At 37.9% G+C, this 26,016-nt stretch overlaps 1 long non-coding RNA gene across 1 annotated transcript; it reads right to left on the reverse strand.

Annotated features, from left to right (window-relative positions):
- Positions 1-572: 572 nt before the first annotated feature.
- On the reverse strand, positions 573-5,267 carry LOC131506374 (uncharacterized). Its single transcript, XR_009258900.1, has 2 exons — positions 4,459-5,267; positions 573-1,211 (listed from the first exon to the last, which is right to left on the reverse strand). It is a non-coding gene; the product is annotated as an uncharacterized LOC131506374 (long non-coding RNA).
- Between the last annotated feature and the right edge of the window lie 20,749 nt (positions 5,268-26,016).

A 26,016-nucleotide genomic window follows, 5' to 3' on the forward strand; every position in this document is an offset into this window, starting at 1 on the left:
TCATGGTTCATGGGATGGAGCTGTGAGTCAAGCAATGCACTGACCAAGCAGAACCTGTTTGAGGTTCTCTCTCTGTCCCTCCCCTGCTTGCTCTTACACACGCACTCTCTGTCTCTGTCTCAAAATAAGTAGATAAATAAAACAAAACAAGCAAATCAGATCATAAAGTGCAGATGTCAAATACAAGTGGAAATTTAGAGCATAAACTTTGTCTTCTTACTGGGGGAATATGTTCACACACCCTTTATTGTGAACCTGGATCTTTTGCATTATAACTTCATCCTAACTGCCCATTTTTCTACTGTCCTCTCTCAAAATTTCTGATCTTAACAGGTACTTTTCATATTCCGTGTCACATTCACAGACCCTTCTGAAATCAGAAGGCTCATATTAATTTTTCCTTTTTTAATAAGTGCTGTGGCAGTATAATTGTCATCTCATAATAAATCATTGTATTTTACAAATTTCATTTAAATTAGTCTATTATTCCTTACTCATATACTCTGTATTAACAGTAATATAAATTTTCCCCAAGGCATTCCCAGCTTTGTACAGAACACACTAAAAGTAACTTAGAACATAGTTGAATATTTTTATTAATAAGACAAAACAAAGCATAAACGAGGAAAATATCTCACAGAATTGACCAAGATTAAGGATTGATTCATTTAGAATGTCAAAATGCTATAATTTGATCTCCTTTCTTTATGATTCTCTATTTCATTTTTGTTAATTATTTTCAAAAATGTACTTGCCTCAAAATATGGTTTCTATGGAATGATGTATTTTATCCTTGAAGGTATGGTAGGAGTTTTGAAAAATATCAGAGATTTCCATAACAGTGATGTAAACAGGGTAAAATAAGTCCTTTATCTTTTTTTATTCTATCATGTCCCGGTTGTACAGCTCTCCAAGGCCCAGACAATGGCTTTCCTGAATTGTATCTATTTCTCTTTCATGCAGTCATTTAATAGGTATGTACTTGGTTGTGACTAGCACCGTGCTAAGAGCTGAAGATAAATTCCTCTTGTGGAATTTATAGTGCAAAGCCTGACAAAATGTGTCCATTAAATATATCAGGTGTATGAAATGCCAAGCTGTCCTGCGTCCTCTGCTGAAAAAGTAGAGGGGTCTCATGAGAACAAATAAAGGAGGTCCAGAATCAATCGAGGGAGTGTCTTGTCATCCTTAGCATATGACTTCCTGTGGAGCTGAAAGATGAAAAGGAATCAGCTTAGGTGGGTGGTTGGGGGAAATAAATGGGTGTGCTCCAGACAGCGGGGACAGTCTTTGCAAGGGTCCTGAAGAGGAAGGAAGAAACTCAATAAGGAAGAATTAAAGGAGGCCAGTTTGTGAGATAGGAAGATAGGAAGAAAGGAAGAAAGAGATTGATGAGGTTGAGGCTTGTGGCTGGACACCTTGACTCTAAGGACAACTATATTCACACGCTCATATCCACAGGATTAAGTACAGTCACACTTGGCACACAGTTTCTATTTATTTTCACACAGATAAAGAGAAATGGCACTGGCCTATCTGACAGATTAAGTTTCTTATTGCCCAGAATTTCTATAACCTTAAGTTTGCTAACAGCTAATCTACTGCCCTTCTTTTTCCGCACTTGAGATAATAATTGAAGACCTTGTCCAAAGACTCCCTGATCTTTGCTCTAATAGCGTCCTGAATATAGTGATTAAAGATGCCAGAAGTAGGAAAAATGACTGAGATTGGGGGGGGTGGGGGGAACTTGGGGAAGAGGATACTTCCTTCTCAACTTTGACAATTGAGGTGAGCGTAGGAAATGTAATCCTGGATGACTGGCTAGAGAATCTTCTTTGTAATGTGCAAATATGTGTCAGAGAGGAGTCTATAGTTTTAGACTTTTTTAAGATTAACAAAAATTATAAATGCTGAAGAATTTGAGAAGCGAGATATGTAATATGCTAAGTATTAGGAATGCATTCTTCAGTGATTTTTGGGACTCATTTTGAAACATGCGAATAGTTTAGTATTAGCCCTGAGTACTCCAAATCACAATGCCTTTTTTTTTCTTTAACCACAAAATAATCTCTTTTAGATTTGAACTTCAGATTATCTATCTGTAACCTGGATGATCCCATATTACAGTGAGTCAGGCTAGATGTTGATAATGTGTATGCATATACACAGGTTCTCTCTCTCTCTCTCTCTCTCACACACACACACAATTATTGGTTGCAAATTATGAGCAGAAATTCTGGAAAAGGGGTGGTGGTGTTTGACTTGCCAATGTGCATTCACAAGTTAAAAACCAATTTGGACTAGAGTTTTTTTTCACCACATAAGAGTTATGGCTCAGTGACCTTTTATGAAAACATGAGAAAAGTGAGTACCTTGATGTGGAGGTGAGGACGATTGGTCTGTTTTCACTCTCTTGTTTGATGCAGTTTTATCATTGATGACACAAGCAACCCACGGTCTAAGCAAACTCCCATAAACTCTGGATTTTATGCAGAGATGTGAGAATGGGTTTTCTGAGGATTGTTGATGCTATGCCCAGAAACGAAGGGATTCTGAGCCATTTCCCTCTCTGTTCCCTCCCTGCTTCTTACCATGACATCCTTTCCCACCTCACTGGCTTCCTCTCTTGTTGTTGAATCTTTCATCTCCCTTTTCCCTTTTCATCCTTTCTATTTCCTTGTATTTTCCTAGCTCACAATAAGATACTGAAGAACAGTTTAAAATAAATTAACTAATCCAATAGTTACATATATTTTTTATATTTAATATAAAGCAGTGGATTTTCTTTTGGAATTTCTCAAAATATCTCTTAAAACATTGTCATTTGTTTATCTCCGTGTAGAATTTACATAACATTTATATACTTATTTACAAATAATTATTTTCCTCTGATTCAGTGACCTGTAACAGATAAAAAAGGCTACCCACCACTTCTATGTTCTTGTAACTTTAATTCACCCCACGTGTATTTTTTAATTCCTACGAATCATGCCTTATGCTGCGGGTACAAACATAAACACAGTCTTTGAAACAGATGAAGTTCACAGAAAATAGACATTTTACAAATTCAGTAATTTACTGTGATGATGAATATCAATTTCTGGCTTATACTCTTTTCTCCATCCAGAATCTTGGACTATGATATTTGTTTAATCTAGAGTCACTACCTTTCTTGGCACCAAATGTGTGTTTTGTGTTGATCGTGAACATGGTCATCATAGTTTGGACAACAGCTCGCAGTGGACATTTCTACTTCTGGACATCAGAGACTAGGAGCATACTGGGGACAAGTTTATGTGGAAAGGGTAAGGAGAGGAACAGTTTTATTCCCTGGACAAATGCCATTCTAATTGTTGTTCAGACAATGGTTAAAAAAAAAAAAAAAAAAAAAAGACATCTATATCCAGAAGAAGTTGTATGCAGAGCTCAACTGAAGTATTAATAAGTGTTCCCCATATTTGAAGCTGGCTACCCCTGGAGCAAGGGAGAAATATAAATGCTTCCAAATCCTGGGTTTAAATTATATGTGGTCCATTCAAGATCTGAGTAAAAATCTTAACTACCTTACTGGCACAGATGTCATCAGAAACCCACAGACCCTCATGACCACTGCTCAGCTGACCAGTGAGCCACTTTTCTGCTTTTAGGGATTATCTCAAGATTCTTCCTTCCATTCAGTAGAAGGGTCTTAGATTCAACAATGGGTGGCCCTTTTTCTCAGTTGTAAGATGGTGCTTCCAGAACAAGGGAAGAGTTGGATATGTATATATTGACATTGCTTTTTTATCCTCCTTGAAATGACAAGTGTGCATTACAGATGGAGCAACATCAGGCTGGAAGCCTGGGGTTTTTTTCCCCACCTTCTCCCATTTCAGAACCTCCCCTGTTCCTTGTCCTCTGGGGGGACTCACTCTGGCTGTCAATGAAAAGGTAAAGTAGATATGTTAAATGTCAGGTCTTTAAAGAGTACTTGTACCTTTAAGAGGGACTTTCTGAGAAAAGATCTAAAACATTAAGGGATGGATATCTAACATATATATTTCAGAGAAATTGGAAGGTGTTTTTGGCCAGAAAATAAATAAAAAATTAATAATAATAATAATAATAATAATAATAGTGATTTAAAAATAAGTACACACGTAAGAGATCATGGCAAGTACTGTAGTGTCACCGTGTTTCTATACCTGGAGTCCCAGTCAAAAAATAGCCCAAGACTGTTAGGACTTTGGAGGACACATCGCTTAAGACAGGAACCCTGTTTGCAAATCCAAGTGGCGAGATTTGCATTGTAGCCTTTGGGATAGAGTGTATGTACTTCACTGGCCGTGTCGATTGATGTATCTCTAGAATTATTTCCTTTTTATTTTTGTCCCCTTTCCATGACTGAAATCGTGAACCCTTAAATTAAAAAAATAAGTCAATAAAAATAAAAATAAATAAGCAAACAAAAAGGTTTACCGAATGGGACGCCTGGAAGGGGTTTGCGTTGGAGAAGCTTCTCCGAAGTAGGGTCGGGAAGACGCAAGTGAAGTGGCCCAGCGATTTCACTGAATCAGAAGCGGGCTCTTTCCAGCCCAGCTCTCGGGTTGAATGGGGTGAGGGAGGGCGGCCGGCTTTAAGGTCATCTCTCCTGCAGGTCTGGGAACCAGGCAGACTGGCCCGGAAAGACGGTGGCACCAGCGGTCAGGTGACGCTTGAGAGCTCATTTTGGGGCGAGCGGTGGCAGCAAAGACCCTGGCGCCCCGGGGCTTGCAGGTGGATTTGGAGCACCACGCAGGCTTCCCCCAGCGGCGCCCGGAGGCTGTGGTCTGGAGACACCCACTTCATTTCCTACCAGGGTTGAGCCCGCCCGGTCGCGGTGCCCGGTGCTGCACCCGGGGCGAACGCGCCTTTCCCGAGCGTCGGGGGACAGGGAGGCTGGGGAGCGGGGGAAGCCTAACTGCGTAGCGCTTCAGCCACCATTAAAAAACCCCAAAAGACAAAAACAGCAAAGTCGCGTCTTCCCCGGGTAGACAGCGGCGGTGCGCCTCTGAGCGTCCCCGAGGGGTCTGGCCAGGCTTCAGGGAGGGGAGGCAAGGGTGGTGAGGAGCGGGCGCAGCCTTCCGGCCCGCGGGGCGCAGCCTGCAGCCGGGTCGGGGATCGCCGAGGCTGCCGCCCCTCGCACGGCTCCCCGGCCGGGCGGGGAGGTCGCCGCGCAGGATTCGCCCGCTTCCCCGTCGCCGCGCGCTGCACGGTCCCGGCGGCCGTGGGGGGCGTCCTGTCCTCGCCTCCACTGGCTCTCGTCCCCCCCCCCCCCCGCCCCCAAACAGCCCCCCGCAGGCCGCCCCGGCGTCCTCTCCCGCCCCGGGCCCCGCCCCGCTCCGCGGCCCCCCGCGCCCCCGCCGAGCGCGCACCCACCGGGCCCGCCGCAGCCTCCGCCAGCCGCGCGCGCAGCCCCGCCACGCTGCAGCTGGAGCGACCGCGGCCGGCCACGCAGATTGGGGGAGGGGCAGGCGGAGGCGGCGGGGAGGGCGGGAGGCGCGGGGAGGAGGCCGGAGCGAGGAGGAGGAGGAAATAAATAAATAAAACAATAACCTCCGCGCCAATAAGAGCGAGGGAGAGGGAGAGACGCGGCCAGAGAGCCGCCGGTGCCTGTTCGCTCGCCTCTGAGAGGTCCTCCGCGCGCGCGCATGTGTGTGCGTGCGTGTGTATTTGCTGGGACTGGAGCTGGAAAGTTCAAACTAAACGTGTTGCTCTCGCCGGCTGCCGAGGCCGCGGACCGGGCTGCCCAACTTCTCTGGGCCAAGTGACTGGCGTTGCCCGGCGTTGCCCGGCGTTGCCCGGCGCCCTTGGCGCGGCGGCGGCCGCTCGGCCCTGCGCCCAGGCGCGGCGGCGGCGGCGGCGGCTGCGCTCGCCCCGGGAGGGAGCCCGCGGCCAGGGCTGGACCCGCGCCCCGCCAGCACCAGCGACGCTCTCTGCTCAGCCTCCGCGCCTGGCGCCCGCGGAAAGGTACGTGGCACTCTCCCGCACGGCTCCCACCCTCACACCCCCGCCCCCCGCGCCCCCGCGAGTGTTTGGGGACTGCCTGGCCGCTTCCCTTTGCAGGAGGGGTCATCGTTTGTCAAACTTTACCTCCACCGCGCACTTGCCCGTGGCCGCTGCGGCCGCCCTGGCAGGCGGCGTGGGCGCCGCGCGCCGGAGGGAGCCGCGGGGGGTGCGCGGGGCATCCGCTGGAAGCGGTGTCTCCCGTCTGGCTTAAAATCGCGTTTCCGAACCGAGTCGCAGGTCTTACCTTCCGGGGGTGTCCTTTATTACGATGTTCCCAGGGATGCTTGTAGCGGTTTTGCTTGGCCCTTCCGCGCCGAAGGACGTACAAGTTTGCAGAAAAAAAGGTAGATGTAACAGCGCAGGGGAAGTTTGCAGCCACTAGACTCCAAGAGAGGAGTAACCCTTTCTTTGCAGCAGCGGACACGGTTTTAAGCGGCGGCGGCGGCGGCGGCGGGGACAGCGGCCTGGCCGGTGGCGGCAGCTGCATCGTGTCCCGTCTGTGACCAGGCGCAGGAGGGGAGAGTGCGGCTGCCTGGTCCGAGAGCGCGACACTCGAGCTGCCTGCAAAGATGCTGCGGCGGACAGAGCTACGGGCCCCTTAACCGCTCGGTAAATCACAGTCTGGAGACGCATGATTTTCTTTGGTGGGATTTAGATGCTTGCCTGGTAGACGGGTTTTACAGATCTTCTTAAAACTTTTGTGCATGTCATTGTCACGTCCAGATTTGGGTGAACGGCTGTAGGACCTCGAGGATACGTGTCAAAATCGGTAGGGTTGGAGCAGGGCGCAAACCTGCTAAGGAGGAGCCTGGTTCCTTCTTGTTTGTATTCGGTCAACTACTGTGAAGCGTATCTTCTCGGCCTTAGTGTTTCAGCGACGACTGTGGATTCCTATTTATGGTTATTGCCATTATTATTTTACAGCGAGGTAAGAACTCGCAGTGAAACAAGAATTAAAAAGTCACAGTAAGTTTCTCAAGCAACGTGCTTGAGCCTTTAGAAGCCACCTGCTGAATTAGTTCCTATTACTTTTTAGAGGTTACCACTTGGTGCAGGAGGTGTAGGCACATCCAGCAGATGGAGCAGTGGAAAACTGTACTAGAACCTATGGAGCACTCATTTATCCCGATTCAATCACGAGGATGCCAAAAAAAAAAAAAAAAAAAGTATATGGAGCTCTAATTTTAGGAGAGATACTGGATTTTCTGTCCTAAATGAAAGAAAAAAAAAAGATTCATGCCAACTGAAATATAGTGGGAGTATATCTATAGACCTCAATTCTTTAAGCCTTTTGCTTCCATAAAGCATTTTTAAAAAATAGTCCCTTGGTCAGATTAGAGTATGAGTATTTCTTTATGTCAGAAACGTCGGTTGCTCCTATGGAAACCATGCATTCTGCCATAATGAAAGTCTAACTGTTGTGTTACAGTTCAAAAGACTATATGAACTTGTACTTAAAAGTGAGTAAACATCAGTTTGATTACTTTTTAATAGTTTGGATGAAACTGGGTTTATGGTTTACAACGAAGATGGGGCAAGTACTTATTTCTTGGAGTAATTTACTGTAGCTGAAATTGAAGGGAAAAAGTTGGTAAAACTTTTTAGGAATCCTGGTGAAGTGCTCATTCGCCTTCCCAATAATGCAGGACTGAATTTTGAAACTGCTGTTCCTTGAGCACATTAAGCACACATTCAGGTGGAAAGGCAGAAATCTTCCAAAGCTGCCTGTATCTGTACATTGGTAATTATGGCAACAATAATGATGTGGGGAGTTAATCTGCCTTCCCACGTGAAGTCAAAAACTTTACAGCCAGTCATGTATCTGACAATGAACTTTGAAGCTAAGAGAGAAAAATAGGCTGCCCATTTTACAGACAGACCAGCAAAGGCATACCGAAATTCAGGGATTAGTTGCACAGTTTCAGAAAAGAGCTGGGTCTTGGAGTTTATTCTGCCTATCTTCCTTCTCTGCTTTTTCACTGTAATTTGCTGTCGATTTTACTGTGGCATAGGGCTAGTCTGGAAGAATCAAGTTAGGTCTTATTTTAATATCATTATTTAGCAATTTAAAATTACAATTCTGTACCAAACATTTTAAGGACGTTTGAGACAGATGGGATGCTGTTGGAAAAGATAGTACCAAGAATCGTTTGATCTAAACGTGCTTTATGTTGAGTACTCATGTTTATAACATATATGTGATTATTTTCTAAATCATCAGGTAACGTCTTTAGAAAAGTACTTAATTGTGCATTCTAAAACTACGTTTCCTTTGCATTCACATAATATTAAGGAAGGTTTGGAACTCCCCAAGTTGTAAAATAATAACATTACCTTCTGAAGGAACTGATTTTATTCCGCCTATTGCCACACAGATTAAATTATTGTGGATTTAAAAAACATCGCATTCCATACCCCTTCACACATGCAAAAACAAAAGGACTTCAATATCAAATGCTGACAGTTTTATGTCATGTTTAAATGTTTAAAAATATAAGAACCAGAGATTTACTAATTTCTTATTACTGTTAAACATATAAAATTCCTTGAGCACGTTAACTCTTATAATTTAAAGTCAGCTAGGAACAACAATGTTAATTTAGCAAAATAGGTTACAAGTGTTTATAGTATGGCAATTGCTTATGTGATATATATATTTGCAAAGAAAACCAAGTGTATTTGTGTTTTTTTTTCCGTATACTCCATCTGTATATATATATTCATATGTAGATAGGCAGGTCTGTATATTAATAAATAGATAAATTGTATTTTAGAACTTTAAAAAAGTGCTCAAGACTCTATACATTAGTGAGCCTCTTCAGTTAAGTTTATCTGGCTGGCAGGATCATGTAACACACTACGGAAGTTGAGTTCAAGTTTAAAGGGGGAAATATTGGCTAGATAGACAGCCTTCTGACTCTCGATAATGACAGTGGTAGTGTGGTATATTGCAAGATTTGGGGAAATGCTTTAATCACTAACTTTTAAATTCTTACTTTAAAAACCATAGGATCAATATTAGGTTCTTTACAAGAGTCTCCTGAATAATGTGCCTATATTTAACTTAAGTTTTATGGTAATAGTTGAAGGTTGACAATCACCAAGTGGTTATACTGGTTATTATGGTATTTTAATCCACTTTCTGTACATTTATACCTTCATTCCATTTCTTCAGGACTTCTTTTTCTTGTAGCTATATTAAGTAGTTTTCTTCCGACAGTATCAAATATAGTTATTAAGTTTCGACTTATATGTGCTTCGACTAAATTAAGCTTTTCAAAAAGATATAGAGGGATTGAGAGTTTATGAAGAAGCTGTATTGTTTTTTTTTCTTCATTAACTTATCTTCTAAGAGATAAAATAGGTTTATCAGTCGGTGAAGATCAAACACAAGATGAAACCTTTTTATGCTTTAATTTCTATCTTGTCACCAGCCTGTTTGACTTCACTTGTAATGTAAAGGATGATGATTGAATATGACTTTCACTTATAATTTCTAGAAAATGCATATATATTTGAATCTGGGTTTCATGGGGGGGGTGCACCATTCTAAATTACAAGAAAGAGTTTTAAGCAGTCCGTCTAAGAAAACAATTCTGTTATAAGAAAATAAGAATTACTCTTAATGAACATAGGTGTTATAAATTTATCTTGAAATATAAAGTCTTAGCAGAAATAAAGGGGACCTCAAAATGTATTTCAAATGATATTCCCAACTTTGACTATTCCTCTCTCATTTAATCTTCATGTATTAATGATGTATTGGGTGCAGATGCCTTTATATTTAAGAAGCTCCTTTTATTTCAGTCAACACTTGTTTTTCTAATGCTGAGTATAAGATTTCTCTTACAATATTGAAAATTAGGGATAGATTATCCAAAAGCCTTTTCTTTGATTATCCAAAGCCTTTTTTTTTTTTTTACTTCAGATGATTTTCTGGATGTGATTGCATAGAGCACATTAATGGTTCTGCCATATGGCTTTAGAACTTTAGAAATATTCGGTCAAAGATCTATGATTGGGTCAGCCACCCTACTCTTCATTCAACTACCATAAAACTTGAGATCAGTCTCTTAAATACAGCATGTTGTATAGAAGATTTATAAGTTATTTAAAGGTTAAAACTGTTGGATAAGACAAATGCAGATATGTCTCTGTAATGGTAGAAAACCATCTCCCGTGTTTTTGTAGGACCTGTATTTAGAAGTTTTACTGAAAAAGGTGGGTGGATCAAAAATTGGTATCAAATCGGTGAAAACTTAAGGATTTAGCAGAATCATTTACGAATTATTACAACTAGCATACCTTTCTAGTTATTTTTTTCAAGAGGTAGGAGATTTGAAGGGCTAGAGAGAGGCGTAATTAAAAGATGAAAGGCATAATCATGAAAGAATTCACTACCTGATATTATCAGAAGAAAACAGTTGTCTGGTATTTACATTTCCATACAAATACGTTTTCTGATTTTGATTGTTTTACAATGCCTCCATGCCCCAAAACAATCATGTTTTTTGTTTTCTAATATGAACGTCTTAAAGGTTTTTAAATATTTGATCAATTCTCAGACTTGGTCTCCACCTGAAGGCAGCTATAATACTTTTGGCAAATTCGAAGACTGAATTAAGTGTTAAAAAAAAAAATACTTCAAATTGATATTAGTATTTACATACCTCAAAAATCTGCATTTTTACTGCTTTGCTAGTGATTTTGGTAAGAATATAAATCATATTACACTTCTGTTCAACTCTCCATATTTAGTAACGTAAAAGCTGGTCTTTTAGTGGACTTTTATAATAAATATTGATCGCCATTATTGTATGTCAGTGATCTTTGACGCTAACATCAGATTTAGAACGTTCTCACGCAAAATAAGCAATCTGAAAAAATGTTCCGAGTCTATAAAATTCACTGAACTGGTTCCCTGGGGCAGGTGAAAAGGGAAAAATATCCATTCCCCAGCTGCAGTTTCATGAGGTTGAGAGCAAGGTGGGTCAGGACACCTGTTTACAACCTTAGCTGTTTGCTCTTCAGTTTACAGAATGATTTTGTTAAATACACTTAATTTTTACATTTTTTAAGTGTAGATCTATTTAATGAGAACTAGTTAGGATTACAAATATCAATTCATTAGTAGATTATATCAGTCCTTAATATTTTTTGCTGTATAATAGTTATTCATTAAGTGTGAATTAAGGCAGAAGTTTATTCACATTACCTTTCACAAATGAAAAGTATTTTGGCAGTTAATGGTAAAATCAGCCTGGCCTGGTTTTGAATACTTACATACTGAAACCAAGTAGAAGTTGTTGATGCTGTTTTCAGGGATTAATTCTATTATTTGGAAGATAAATTCTTCTAGGTTTAAGCTGTGATTATATGCAAAATTAACAGCAGCATAAACAAACACACCCATATTTCAGGAAATTTGACAACTGGAAATGATAAATGAGCCTCCGTGTATGTGTGTGTGTGTGTGTGTGTGTGTCTGTGTGTGTGTTCTAATTTTCTTTGTTAATTAGTAGGTACTATCACTAGAGTAGAATATTCTGAAAGGATAATGGTATCCTATTGAACACAGATTTTAAAAGTTAAGTGGTTATATTATTGAAAAATAAATATGCCAACGTACTTTCCATCCTTAAGCTTTTTTCCTGAAGAGTATTTATGCAAATTTAGAGAGTATCCATTAGCTTGATAAACAGTATGTAAGGGATAGATATCAAATTAAATGCTCTATAAATACTAGGATCCTCCTATCTTTGATCTGTTCTTATCAAATTAAAAACAAAACAGTATGCTGATATAATATAATATAATATAATAATAAGAATATATTTAAATAGGTACCAGACAATCCAGGAGCTTAACAACTGCAGAATATTTGTTTTGTGATAGGATGTATCATAATTTATTTTCTTGTTGTTTTATGGATTTGTTATTTTATTTTAATATTGTATTGTATATAGAGATTTCTTATCTAAAATAAGTTTGTTCTATAGTCAAAATAAGTGTGATAAAATACCTTGCATTCTTATGTATGGTACATGTAGATAAGAAGTTTAAAAAATACTAAATTCACGTTTTATATGTATCATTATTTATACTGAAGGTCTTTGCTAAAATACAGATCTGAGAGCTGTTTATCATTGTGAAGTTCCTTATTGACAAATTTCACAATACTTTTACATACAACTTAATGTTTTGCTTATTAAATTCAAAGCATAGTTGATAATGTTTTAATTACGGTCACCTTCATTTTACTTTGATTCAAAAATACGTTAAAAAGATTGAAAGTATTAACAGCCTTAAAATATATTTTTTCTGAAGTTAATTATGTGAATCTAATTTGCTATTCATTTCTTTAAAATTTATATTGGTAACTATAGATTAATTTATACATTTATTAATTTTAATATAATTATGGGCCAATGGTATTTCTTTGCTGTCTATAGTCTTCATCTTCTAGAAACCTAGAAATAATGTTTTAAATAAAATGATGTTCCTTAGTTATAAACTGGGGAACATACTACACTTTTTAAGATTTTTGCCTTTAAAACAGCTAACAATAATCGATTTGAGTAAAATAAAAATTTAAAGGTTTAATATTGAAAAACAAATTTCAGTTAAATGAAAAGTTTGTGTGATGACCTAGTCCAAACAATATAAAAAATAGAAATCTCAGTATTTGGAAATCCTAAAAATTTTGAGAGAAAATAACCTAGAAATAATTAAGTGCAGAAACAACATTAATAACAGTCTTGAGTTTTCAAATTCTTGGTACTGATTTTGGTAAGATTTGTGTCCAAATCGCCGTTCTGATAATCTCTACATAGATCATTTATAACTTTATTTTTTATTTATATATATTTTATATATCCTGTGTGTGCATTGAAACCAATATTGAAATTTGTAATATTCGTAATTTTCAAATTTGCTTTAAAATTTGAAATTGTAGTACTTAACAAAAACCTCTCTTATTGATACATTTAAATAAAAGTGTGCAAGTAACAATGGTACAAAGGAAACAAATTATTTTAATGATTTTTTTTCAGAGAAAAACAAACAGAAATATGAGTTACAAAGTATCTTTGAAAGAGAATTTACCCCCAAATCAGATTTGGTATTAATTGTGTACAAATAAGATTATATGCCTAATGCTCTCCTTAATATTTAAATGTTGGACATACTGATTTGTGAAAAATCTAGAGTAAAAATGTAATTACATGGTGATAAAGTTCTTTGCTTTTTCCTGTTTCTGGAGCTTGGTCCTTTCAGTTCATTTTATTTGGAATCAACTTGCTATTAACAGCTCTAGAATAAAATTGCTAATTTTTTGCAACAGTTAAGTCTCTAGGATAGTCCTTCACAACTGAAGTGAAATTATGGAAAGGTGATTTTTAACTTGGGTAACAAATCCTAAGGTAACAACATTAAGGGACAATGGTTTTGCTATGTATGCAATGTCATGTAAAAGTTATAAATGTCATGTAGAAAATTATAAGTCTACTCAAAAATTATTTCTGATTTTGTAGTCAATCATATGTTGGCCGTCTATGCCAGTAATTATTATGTCAGTGCTGCATGCTATTTTGTTATTTGGATTTAGTGAAAGTTCTTCAACAGTCTCTTATGTTTGGATATTTCTTTCACCATTTTCTTAATAGAAAAAAAAAAGAAACATGAACAGTTTGTTGTTTGTGTCTTTGTTGACATATAAAGATTTTTTTTGAGAAAATTCTCAAAACTGAAATTACTACATTAGAGGGTATGCCTGCGTGTTTTTTTTTATTTTAAATATAATTAATATTTAGCTATAGCTTTCATAAAAGCTTATTCTTAAATACTGGGAACCACCATAGTACTGTGATTGGCTCTGAAGTGAATTGTTACTTGAGAAGTAAATTTTATTATCACAGACATAACACTGAATGCTGTTATGTGAAATGCCAGGATGTGAAATGTGATTTACACTCAAATCTGTGTGATCTCGAGTAGATTCTGTAATACCTTCTAGCTCCAGTTTCCTCATCTATAAGCCAAGGTGTTTGTAATTATGCTTGATAGAACATGATCACCATGGACAGTTATATTTCTAACCCCACTTCTGATTTTGGAAAAAAAAATAGCGTGTCAGAATAAAAGTAGGTCTGTATTTCCATGGTGTGTTGGCATTAACTCACTTGTTGCCAGCTTCAAGGTTGCAAGATATTTTTTGTCAGTGATCTTGCAGTAATATTTAATCATAAAGCCAATTGTTTGGGCTGAAGCTTAAATTAGCCTCCAGATTAACATTCTTTTAGCTTTCCTTTGGTAAACAGTTCCATAGCTGACTGCATAATATTTTGGAATATAGGCACATAGATTGTGTGATATATACCTACAATTAATTCCTCATCTTATTTCACTTATTTCCTTGAAATATGCTTCCGTGAGTGTGTGTGTGTGTATATTCTCATACGTATATGAATTCTTGCACATACTTCCACAAATTCTGTTAATGTGTATTATAGGCCAATGTTCACATATACTTCTGGCTTATGTAAGTAGATTTTAAAGTATGTAAATATTTGGCACCATTTTGTCAATACTCAAAATATTTGTGACGAATCATTTTAAGTTTCCCCCCCCCCCAAAAAAAAAGTTCATTATATTTGGATATTTCACTAGATGAAGTAAACTTTAAAAGCACTTACTACGTGCTATTAAATCAACTAATGAATTAGATTTGCCCTTGTTTGTTGCTTAAGTCCACTTTCTTTGGTGCCCAATCTGAACCTGATTGTCCAGGACCTCATTCTCAAAAACAATCTGTTTCCTCTCTCAGTGCCTTTCTTCTGATCCATAAAAAAGCTCTGTCTTTCCAGAGGTTTTTGCTTTTAAACGATATATACAAATACTTCGAAAATGTAATTTGCAAATATATTTGGGGCTGTACGAGTTGATATTTTCTTATGTCTGTAGAAGCTATTCTGAAGTGCTTCCTAGGTCCTGCCGTTCCTCACTTTGGTCCTCTAAACCAGAGTGCGTGTGTGCATGTGCACTTGTGTGTGTGTGTGTGTGTGTGTGTGTGTGTGTGTGTACATGAAGGAGTGTATGCGAGTGCACGTAACGTATCAAACAATGGACATTTAAACAAATCACAAAATTTTTATCCGTTAGCATACCAAGTCTCCCATTCTCCCTCCAAGCGCGGGGGACCGACAGTAATCCTAATGATACATTGATCTCTGCTGTAATGAGTCTGATCCTGTGTAGCACAGCTTCCAGGATATATCCTATTGCTGGATCAAATTGTATGTAACATATGTAATAGGAAAAAATTGAGTATACTCTAATGAACTGCAATCAAACAGCATTTTAGGAAGTGTATACCTTAAATCAGCTGCATAAAGAATTCCAATGTAGGTAGAAAGTAGAGAAAAACCTTCTGCAGCAAATGTCTAATCCATCATGGTGTAATAACTCTGATAGCCTGCCATTTTAAGTCAGGAAGCGGTGAAAAGTTTCCAAAGCGTACGGCTGAAGTCTCAGTGAAGAGTGGATAGGTAATTATGGAGAATCCTAGGCTTGTATGACCTTCTCCGTTAGTCTTTAGTCAGTTTTGCTGCTGTTTCTTGTTTCCAGTATTTTTTTTTCTTTACCTGAATACTCGGTCTTTTTTAACTAGAGAACCCTGGGGGCTGTGGGATCACATAAATTCCAATTAGGCCAAAGTGATCATAAGGGCCATTCCCTTTGAGTCTACTGCCTTGTACAGACTACCTCATTTAAAGAAAAATAAACACAAATGATAGCGGGTGACTTTTTAAATTGACTGACCAAGGCTTGAATGCCTTCCAATCATTTTCTTCTAACCAGCCTCAAATGCTTTGTGTGTTCTTCCCGGAAAATGCCAAAGAAACCTGGTTCTTCAAAGTTATAAGTAAATATATTTTTTTTCTTTTAACCCCTCAGATTCCCTTTTCTGGAATTGAAGGCATTTTTACTTCTTATTCCACTAAAGTCATGTGATACTATTATAACTTTATACTTAAATATCCATGGGCCTCAGTCAATTTGTTCTTCTTTATTTAGGCCTTTTTAAACAGAAGAGAAGCCTTGTCTCTGGGCCATTAGCTCCATTGTCTCTGGAGCCCAATGCCCTGCTGACTCAATCTGCTCTTCCTCCTGCAGAAGATGGGTCCCTTTCTCCCATGCAGTTCTTTTGATGACCCTACCCTCTCCTACACTTACTCTGAAACACGAGTCTCTCCACTCAGTTTCCCTTGTTTGAGATTTCATTTCCATCCCAACATCTAACCCACAGCCTTCTGTTCCAATCATCCATATTATCATTTTTAGTAAGCACCTCACTGACTATGAGCTTGAGAATTAAAAAAAACAAAAAACAAAACAAAACAAAAAAACTTCTCAGCATTAGACCTTAGGAGGAAACCAAATATAGTTCACAGAATTAGGTACTTGGAGCAGATTAAAAGATGTTCATAAGAGTCTTTCTACACAGTTTAAAGAATGCAATGGCTATTTAAAAATTCATGGTATGGAAAGTTGTTAAAATTAGTTTTGCGGATGCTAGAGAAATACAAGAGAAGATTATCAATAAGATCAATAAGAAAATATAAATTTTTACATTCTGCGTCTTTTTTCTCATCATCATGCAGCATGATAATTTATTTGCATATCATTAAGTGAATGTCATATTAAACAAACCATTCTTCTATTTGTCAGTATCGTGCAGCTCCCTTCACTTCTCTGCCATTGTTTGATCAAGGGTACGTTTTCACACATCTTGTCAGTGAGTCTCTCTACACTAATCTTGCCTCAGACCCAGTTCAGAAGTTGCAACGAGGGGACAGCTTGCTCTCGATCCAGCCAGTCAACCAATTTTTACAAGGCAAAGTTATTTTCCTGTAACCTAACATCCTTGTGTTTTTGCCATTTTTCTTTAGGTGTTCACCCAGATTTTGCTACCTTGTTTTAGTTAATTGGGAAGTCAGTCACAAGACATTCTTGATGACTTCCTTGGTGGATGCAGAAGGAGCCCTACCTTCTTCGAAGGGGATCAAAGCACTGACAGGAAATACTGACAGAGAGGGTGGCTTTATAGTTTACCAAGGCTGTTGTAACAAATTGCCACAGACTGGTGGTTTCAAAGAATAGGAATCTGTTCACTCACGGTTCTGGAGGCCGGAAGTCTGAACCCACAGTGTTGGCAGCATTGATTCTTCCTGGAGGCTCTGAAGGAGAGTCGGGTCATGACTCTGTCCTCACTTCTGGTGTGGCCGGAAATGCCGGATGGTCCTTGGTTTCTATCTGCATCACTGCCTTGTCTGCCGCCAACTTCACCTGACCTTCCTCTGTGGGTTTGTGTCCTCCTCTGTGTCTGCCTGTGTGAACCGGCCCTCTCCTTGCTCTTTCTTATGAGGATACCAGGCTTTGGAGTTAGTGCTCGTCCTAAATCCGTGATGATCTCTTTTCTAGATCTTTAATGTCATTGCATCAGCAAAAAGCCCTTTTTCCAAATAATGTCACGTTCATAGGTACCGTGGATTAGGAAATGGGCATATCTGAGGGCGCTACTCAATTTACAACAGAAAATGGGTGAGTTTGGTAGAATTTAAATAATTAAATTTGGACAGGTCATTTAGACTGTGTCACCTACAAAAATTATCTCCATAAGTGGTATAAATACAGTGCTTGGCAGAGTTGCTAAGTCTCTGCCAGAGATGGGAGGTATGATGTAGAAATCTGAAACACAAATGCATTGAAGAGCACAACTACTGGTAAGAGCCTTTAACACCATTCAAAGAATCTAAATTAAATGCAGAATCCGGCAAGGGGGCACCTAGGTGTGTCCGTCAGTTAAATACCTGACCCTAATTTTGGCTCCGGTCATGATCTCAGGGTTTGTGAGCTGACAGTGTGGAGCCCGGTTGAGATTCTCTCCCTCTCTTTGCCCCTCCTCTGCTTGTTTTCTCTCTGTCTGTCTGTCTGTCTCTCTCAGAACACATAAATAAATTTAAAAAAAATGAAAACAATCTAACAAGGATGAGGATAAATGTTCCTGGGAGAAAGGGTGCCAATGGCACCTTGGTGAGATTTCTGACCTTGACCTGCTTGGGGCAGGTGCTTCCCACAGCCATTCCTAACGCTAACAGTTTCTTTTCTCCAATCAATTTTATGTAGTGAGTGGAAAAAGCAGAGGCTCAGTAACCAAGCAGAACCAGGGTAAAGTCTTTGGTTCGTCAGTTGCTAATATTCTGGACATGAACATGAAATTTATTTTATCTCAACTTTAGATGTCCTATCTGAAAATAGAAATAATAAGTATTTTTTTATTATTCTTGAGAAGAGGAGCATCCGTCCTCCGTGCTGTCCTAAAAGACTTTCTGTGGTGATGGGAATATTCTCTACCTGTACTGTCCAAAAGAGTAGTCACTAGCTACAAGGTGAGAATTAGGAACATATATGATTTTAATTTAATGTGAATTTAAGTAATTACTTATGGGGTATGATACAGGATAACAAATCTGGCACAATTTCTGACATAATGGAAAAATACGTATTTTCATTCTCTTTTCCTTCTTTTCTCTCTCTCTTCGTCTCTGTTTCTTTTTCTCTAGACAGGTAGAGTTATTTAAGTTTTATGGGGCTAGAAGCTGGTATGTATGTCTTGACTTTAGTGAATTTAAAAAATCCTCTGATTTGCACAAGAGCCTTTATCCTTTACAGAACAATGTTGAAAATATTAGTCATATAACCTTTAAATCAGAGCAGTATAAAAAAAGAAAATTAAACATAAATAATTTCTTAGACTCCCCATTTCATGATTTAAGTAATAAAATGTGAGAATTTAATTTGATATACTCTGACTTGTTTATCATTAATGATGTAGATCTCAAGAATAGTATTGTAGTAAAATGGACATGTTAATTTAAGACAGATTCTGCACTTTCCAATATGTGATTTATGGATTAAAGTATTCGTTGCTCTCTTAGACGAATTTAATCATTTTATTTTAATTATTTTCATGGTTGTAGATTGTATGTGGCTGAAGAATATAACATTTCATGATTTTCTTCCTTGGGAAATGATTGGAGATGGAGGAGAGGAATTTTTGATTATGGTCTGAAATTCTAAAAAAACTACAAAAATGTCCACCTCCTCTAATATCATCAATTTTAACTTAAAGTTTGACCTAGAATTAAAATGTAACATAAAACTGCTCAATACACAGGGAAGAGTAAGAAACACAAGAAGTAGTTGAGTTCAGCACACTTTATTTAGTTCATGAAAGATTAATACATAAGAATTAAATTGTGGCACAATTGGTTTTTCTGATTTAGTTAATAAGATCGCCCAATAGATGAGTAGCAAACTATGTACTATACAAGCAAATCAAAAGTTATTCCATGCAAGATATACATCCCATTTATGTTACCTTATACTTAGCCACACACACGCACACGTGCACACACACACACACACACACACACACACACACACACAAGCAAGGAAAAAGAAAAGCCCTTAATGCATTTTGAAAAATTGGTAATCACTGGGGGCACCTGGGTGGCTCTGTCGGTTGGTTAAACATCCAACCTTGACATGGTTCCTGAGTTCAATCGCGGCATCCAGCTTTCTGCTGTCAGCATGGAGCTTGAGATCTCTGTCCTGCTTGCTCTGTGCCCCTCCCCAACTCAAGTGTGCTCTCTCTCTCTCTCAAAAAAAAAAAAAAAAAAAAGACAAATTTGTAATAATAGACTATTCTCTGGTTTAACAATAAAGTAATAAATTTAGGAATAACTAACCCAAAGAATAAAATCAAGCTGTCATTGCAGACTATTTAGAAAATAGCAGTAAAAAAATGCCATCTATGGAAATACAAAAAAAGAGAAACCATACAAAACCTATGTGTGTAGACAAAATGTAATAAAAAGGAACTTAGTATCTGAAGTACTTTATTATTATATAAAAATAAAAGTGAATGAATTATTTAATTGAAAAAACTAAAAAATATCCACAAAATAAAATGTAGGAAAGGACAAAGAATGGTTTAAGAAGTCTAAAAGAAGGTATATTAATGAATTACAAGAAATAGCAGAATTTGAAACTAAATCCAGAAACTTATTTCTTGAAGAGGGTAAGATTCAAAAATTTATTCTTTCAATAAATAAGATGCGGAACATTTATCTGATCAAAAAATGTATGATAAAATAATGAGAAAACACATAAAATCAGGAACGACAAAAGGAAAACCTACATAAAATTGCTATTTCAGGGGCTATCAATTGGAAGAATTGAGTAAATTGTGTAAAATACAAGTTTACCAATAAAAAGACTGCTGTTGAGGTATCCCCCAAAAGATTCGTACTTCAGAAAGTTATTGTCAAATTCCTTTAGTAGTTAGGAAAAGAAGCCTAAGCTATTTTAACTGCTGGGGAATATAGATAAAAAATTATAGATAAAAACCAGTTTTATAAATCGATCTGATTAATAGCAGTAAAATGTAAAAAAAAATTATCTCAACATTAAAATAAATGCATTGAGGAAATTTTAATGTTCAACTGTAATAAACTATTTTTAGGTATTGTTATATAATGCAGTTATGTAATTCTGAGGCAAAAGAATCAGACAATAGAAACTCCAGAAGTGTAAATATTGGAAACCATGAACCACATTATGATTATTTAAAGATGATAATTGTTGGAAATGGAAAGCAACTGAAGTATAATTAGAAACAATGAGCATTCAATAATTAGGCCATTTACCAAATAAATAATTGATAATATACATAATGCCAATTTTTAAAAAATTTACCGAAGACATGTAATAATTGAAAACTATAGTCAAAAATATAAAATGGGTGGATGTAAATTCAACAAGATATGTACAGTGTTGGGTGAAGAAAATTTTATTTATTTATTTATTTATTTATTTATTTATTTTAATGTTTATTTTTGAGAGAGAGTGGGGCAGGTACACAGGACAGAGAGGGAGAGAGAGAGGGAGAGAGAATCCTAAGCAGGCTCTGTGCGGTGAGTTCAGAACTCAACGCAGGGCTTGATCTCACCAGTCATGAGATCATGACCTGAGCAGAAACCAAGAGTTGGACACTTAACCAACTGAGCTCCCCAGGAGCCCCAAGAATATTTTAAAGCTATAAAAAACAGACCAGAATGGAGTGTGTACCCTAACTATGCAGAATTGTCAGCGTAGAGGCTTTTTACAAAATGCTTGTGTGGAATACCTGCTCCAGTGTTTATTGGTTGGTTGACTGTGGACAAGTTACCACAAATTTCTGTGCCTCAGCTTCTCATCCACAAAACGATAATGATAAAAACATCCCTTTTGCAGTTATGATTGACAAAAGATAATGATATGATGTGCCTGAAAAATCATTTTCCCACCCTAAACATTTAATCACCACTGTTATTCTTTGTGCTATGGGTACACATGCCTCTGTTGCTGCTATATACGATAAAGTTTAAAATATTTAAGACAGGCATTTTCTAAAACCCTAATCTGTGCATTGAGAAATCAAGCAAAATCCTATTAGGATTTAAAAAAAAAATCATGTGGTTTTAAAGTACCTTACAAAAAAAACAACAACACGTAAAACAAGTGAAGGACTATCAGGCAGGATTGAAGGAGGGGTTGTGCCCTGGCAGATACCAAGATTCATTATAAAGTTACACGATTCAAAATAGTATGATAATGGAAAGAATAGAGAGTCCAGAAATAAATATATCATGCATATATGGAATGTTAATACATGATAACAAAAGCATTGACATCAGTGGGAAAAATAGTCTTAAAAACCCAAGGTAAATATCCTCTTAGGCAATTATATATTGAACTTTAGCAAAAGAACTATCAAGATCAATAAAAATCTATTTCACTAGTAACTGAGGAAATGCAAAAAAAATCTACATTGTGTATTTCTACTCTGATGGGTCCTTAAAAAAATAGAGCACTACAGTTTCCATACTTTTGAGGATTAGGTGAAATGTGTATTCCATAGCTTCCTTGACCCCAGTGTTACATGGGATTAAATGTGGATTTGGTAAAGGATATAGGTCAGGGACGGGGAGAGGGTCAAGGATGAGGAAAGCGGCAGGGGGATTTTTGCATCAACACTTGTAAGAAAAAGGTTAACAGCACGCCAATTTGGCAGTTGACACATCAGGGTCAAAAGGCCATGCTTCGCTTCTCGCCTGTGTTAAATACTAAAGATATTATGAAAATGCAGTCTTGGCCAGGGTGTCAGGCCAGAGTGTAAGTCGGGGTATATAGCCTTTCTGCAGAGCACTTTTGTGATGTTGACCAAAACGTAAGAAGGGATACACTGTGCTACAGAAGCTCTCTTTATAAAAATGTATTCAGGGGTATACCCAACTAATTGCACAGGTATATATTCTTCTAAGCATTGTTCATAATAGCCGGCAGGGGGCAGGGGTGGTGGGAGACAAAAGGAAAGTAACCAAGATGTCTAAGAGTAAAGGATTGTTTAGATGACTCATCTAACATCTAACAATGAAATGCTACACAGCCATCACTGGGTGCTGTAGTTGTATATTTACTCAAGTGGAAAAATCTGCGCAGTATATTGTAAAGTGTAAACAGTACTTATATATATATGGATATATGTGTATATGTCCTCAGAGCTGTCTCAAAGTACCTTTAAGAAAAATGTTAACCTCCCCTTGTGGCATTTTGGGTGATTTAATCATTCCTTTTTAATACGCTGCTTTGTAAAGCTTCTTTAAGAGCGTGTGTTATAAATTTTACTTAATGACTGATATCTTGCCTAGTATTTTAATCAGTTCTGTCAATCAGGTGATGTATTCAGAATCACATCACTGTGATGTGAGTAGCTCTTAGGCAATAGAAATTTTGATTAAAATCAAAGGGAAGATCTGTCACTTGCTTTTCAAACTCTGAATACCTAGAGGGAGGGAGGCTTTGCACAACCTGTTGACTCTGGACCCCTTGACGAAGGAGAGTGCACAGGTGCTGGAGGTAAAGGTCAATTAACAACAGATGTACAGTCTCCCCAAGGTCTAGGAGCAGTAGCTGTGTGTATCCCACTTTTTGGTTTGCCAGACTTCTTCCATCCTGTCTGAACCTAACTCCCCACAATTTAGTTACCATCCAGTCTTTTCCCTGTAAGTGGAGACAGCACATCCAAGTTCTGTCTCTCCTTGCCTATGACACGAAGCAAAAGGGACATTGATTAATTAATCCAGCATTTATTGATTATTCCTCCTATGCTATGCTGAGTGCCAGACTTTGGAAACTCAGTCTCAGAAAGGCAGATGTATCAGGAAATTTGTAATATATGGCATAAATATGAAATAAGGATGGATGTCATTCATAAATGTGGAATGGGTCGATAGAAATGTTACCCCCAAAATGAAACTCTTACAGTCTGCAACTTGTGTAAAATTATTTGCAGGTATAATTTTAGGGGACCACAATATGGCAAGATTTCTAAGGCTGGGGAGAATTTCATATAGGATTCAAATTCTGCACTTTTCTTCCTGCGTGAGGACTTATATGGACCTATTTTTTTAAAGTACATTAAGCATAATGCAATGAACATGCTTTGAAGCACGTTACTGCACTTCATTTTAGCCATGATCACATTCATTGCATTTCTTTTAGGAGGAAGATAACTATCAAGACTATAATAGCAAAGCTTTTTCTTCCCCCCGAGAGTGTTTGTTTTGAACTTCTATTGATCTGGAGTGATTGTGCAGAAAGATATATACCATTGTCCATAGGAAATTAAGTCCTGATACCTCGTTTTAGAGATGCATACGTATTCTACTTAAAGTTTCCTCGTCTCCAACTAGCTCCACAGTTTTCTTTTCTCCCAAGTCTCTTCAAAACTCTACCTTCGGGAAATAATACCTCTTGACTGTGGCCTCAGTTAGCCAATGAATCTAACTCATTTTCCTTAAATGGTATTTTCTTGCTATGGTCATTATTTTCAATTAATTTAAGTTTTTCCCCTTGACTGTGCTTTTCAAGTGGTACACATTATCAAGAAGGTACCGAATTACTGGAAGGATTTGTTAGATGCAGGAACTACAGGCAACAGGACTCTAATAGTCCCAGGAAAAGTAAGTGATATGAAAAATTTAAATAAATTTACCTTGTGAAAAAATAGCATTCAATCATGTCGATGTTTATTACTTAACATCCCACCATTACAAGAGACTCATTCTGAAAGCAGTGAGCCTCATTAGAAGAAAATATCCTTGAGAGAGACAGTGCTCATTCAGTTAAAGAATATGTTTTGTAGCCCTACTATGGGTCAACCACAGAGACTTCCATATATAGTTTTTATGACCTTTTACCATTTTATGCCATCCTTTTACTGTAACCTGCATCATTGTAGATAGTAAAAATTCAGACATGAAGAGTATTACGTTATCATTAAGGAGCCACAGTTAGTAAGCAGCCAAGATATGATGTAGACAACGTTCTGTTTAATTCATAAACCCAAACTGTTTCTATACCATGGTATGTGCGTGTTAGGAGCAAGGGTATTAATCATCTTCAACAAACCGATAGGCTCTGAGACTGGTTGAAAAGGTGAAATGTAGGAGACAGTGCACGTTGGTTTAAGGAATACCTGTAGCTGATAAGAGACGAATGAAAAGACTGAGGGCTTATTCAAATTCTCCTGACTCTTGGTAAAATTTCAGAACTGCAAGGGACTTAGAGACTGTTTAGCCCAGGCCTCCTTGTTTTCTAAATGAGAGCTGAGGTGCTTGATTTCAGAAGGTCAGAAGTGTCATTTACGGTTTCTACTTTCAGAGATACTGAGAAGATTGAGGTTGGAGAAAAGTCCTAGATCCAAAATCCTTTAGGAACACAAGTGAGGTCTCCCTGGGAGACAATAAGAATCAGATTGTAGGGGCACATGGGTGGCTCAGTTGGTTAAGCATCTGACTTCGGCTCAGGTCATGATCTGGCGGGTTTGTGAGTTGGAGCCCCCTGTCGGGCTCTGTGCTGACAGCTCAGAGCCTGGAGCCTGCTTTGGATTCTGTGTCTCCCCCTCTCTCTGCCCTTTCCCCACTCACACTCTGTCTCTGTCTCTCAAAAATAAATAAATATTAAAAAAAATTAGATTGTAAACCCTGTTACAGAGAAAACACTTTTCAGGATAGTCTGAGTACCCTTTAGTAAAGGAAACCTGCCAATTTTGTATACTTTCAAAATTATAGCATAATTTTGTTTAAGCTAGGTTTCTCTGTGAAGAAGAAATCTTAAAGTTACCACTTTTATTGTCTGGTACAAATATTGCACTAGATACATTTAAAAATATATTACAAAACATCATCCTTCAGAGGTGGGGGATGGTTGAGTAGGTGATGAGGAAGAAGGAGGGCACTTGTGATGAGCACCAGGCATTGTATGCAAGTATGGAATCACTATATTGGACACTTGGCACTTCTATTACGTTGTGTATTAACCAACCGGAATTAAAATAAAAACTTAAAAAATCCTTTGTGATAAGAAATAAGCAATGAGATCATTAAGGAAAGAAGAGTTTATGCTATTAATACATAAAACATGGAGCTTATTAATCTGTTTCTTTTCAAAAGACAAGTTATAATTCAGTCAGTGGTTAGATGAATGACCCATCATACACGTAGAGCAAAAAGGTGACAGAATACATTTTGTTCCATGATTGTTTTGAATACCAGTTTATATTTAACATAAATCGCAGCACATGGCATAGAATCCTCAATAATTAACAAGGCAGTTAATAAATAAGGAAAATGATTTCTAAAAACAAGCAAACCAAAAACCCCAAACATTGTCCTTACACTTTGATAGCGTGAAAAAAAAAATAGGTGTTTTTCCTTGATAAGATATTTAATGAAGAATGAATTTTAGAGTTTTAGGAGGAAACCCTTTAGGTTGCAATTTTTGACAGTTTCAAAGGAGTTTATGTAAGAAATTTGGGTGTTT

This window comes from Neofelis nebulosa, chromosome 3 (assembly GCF_028018385.1).
Source record: "Neofelis nebulosa isolate mNeoNeb1 chromosome 3, mNeoNeb1.pri, whole genome shotgun sequence".
Classification (NCBI taxonomy): Eukaryota; Metazoa; Chordata; class Mammalia; order Carnivora; family Felidae; genus Neofelis; species Neofelis nebulosa.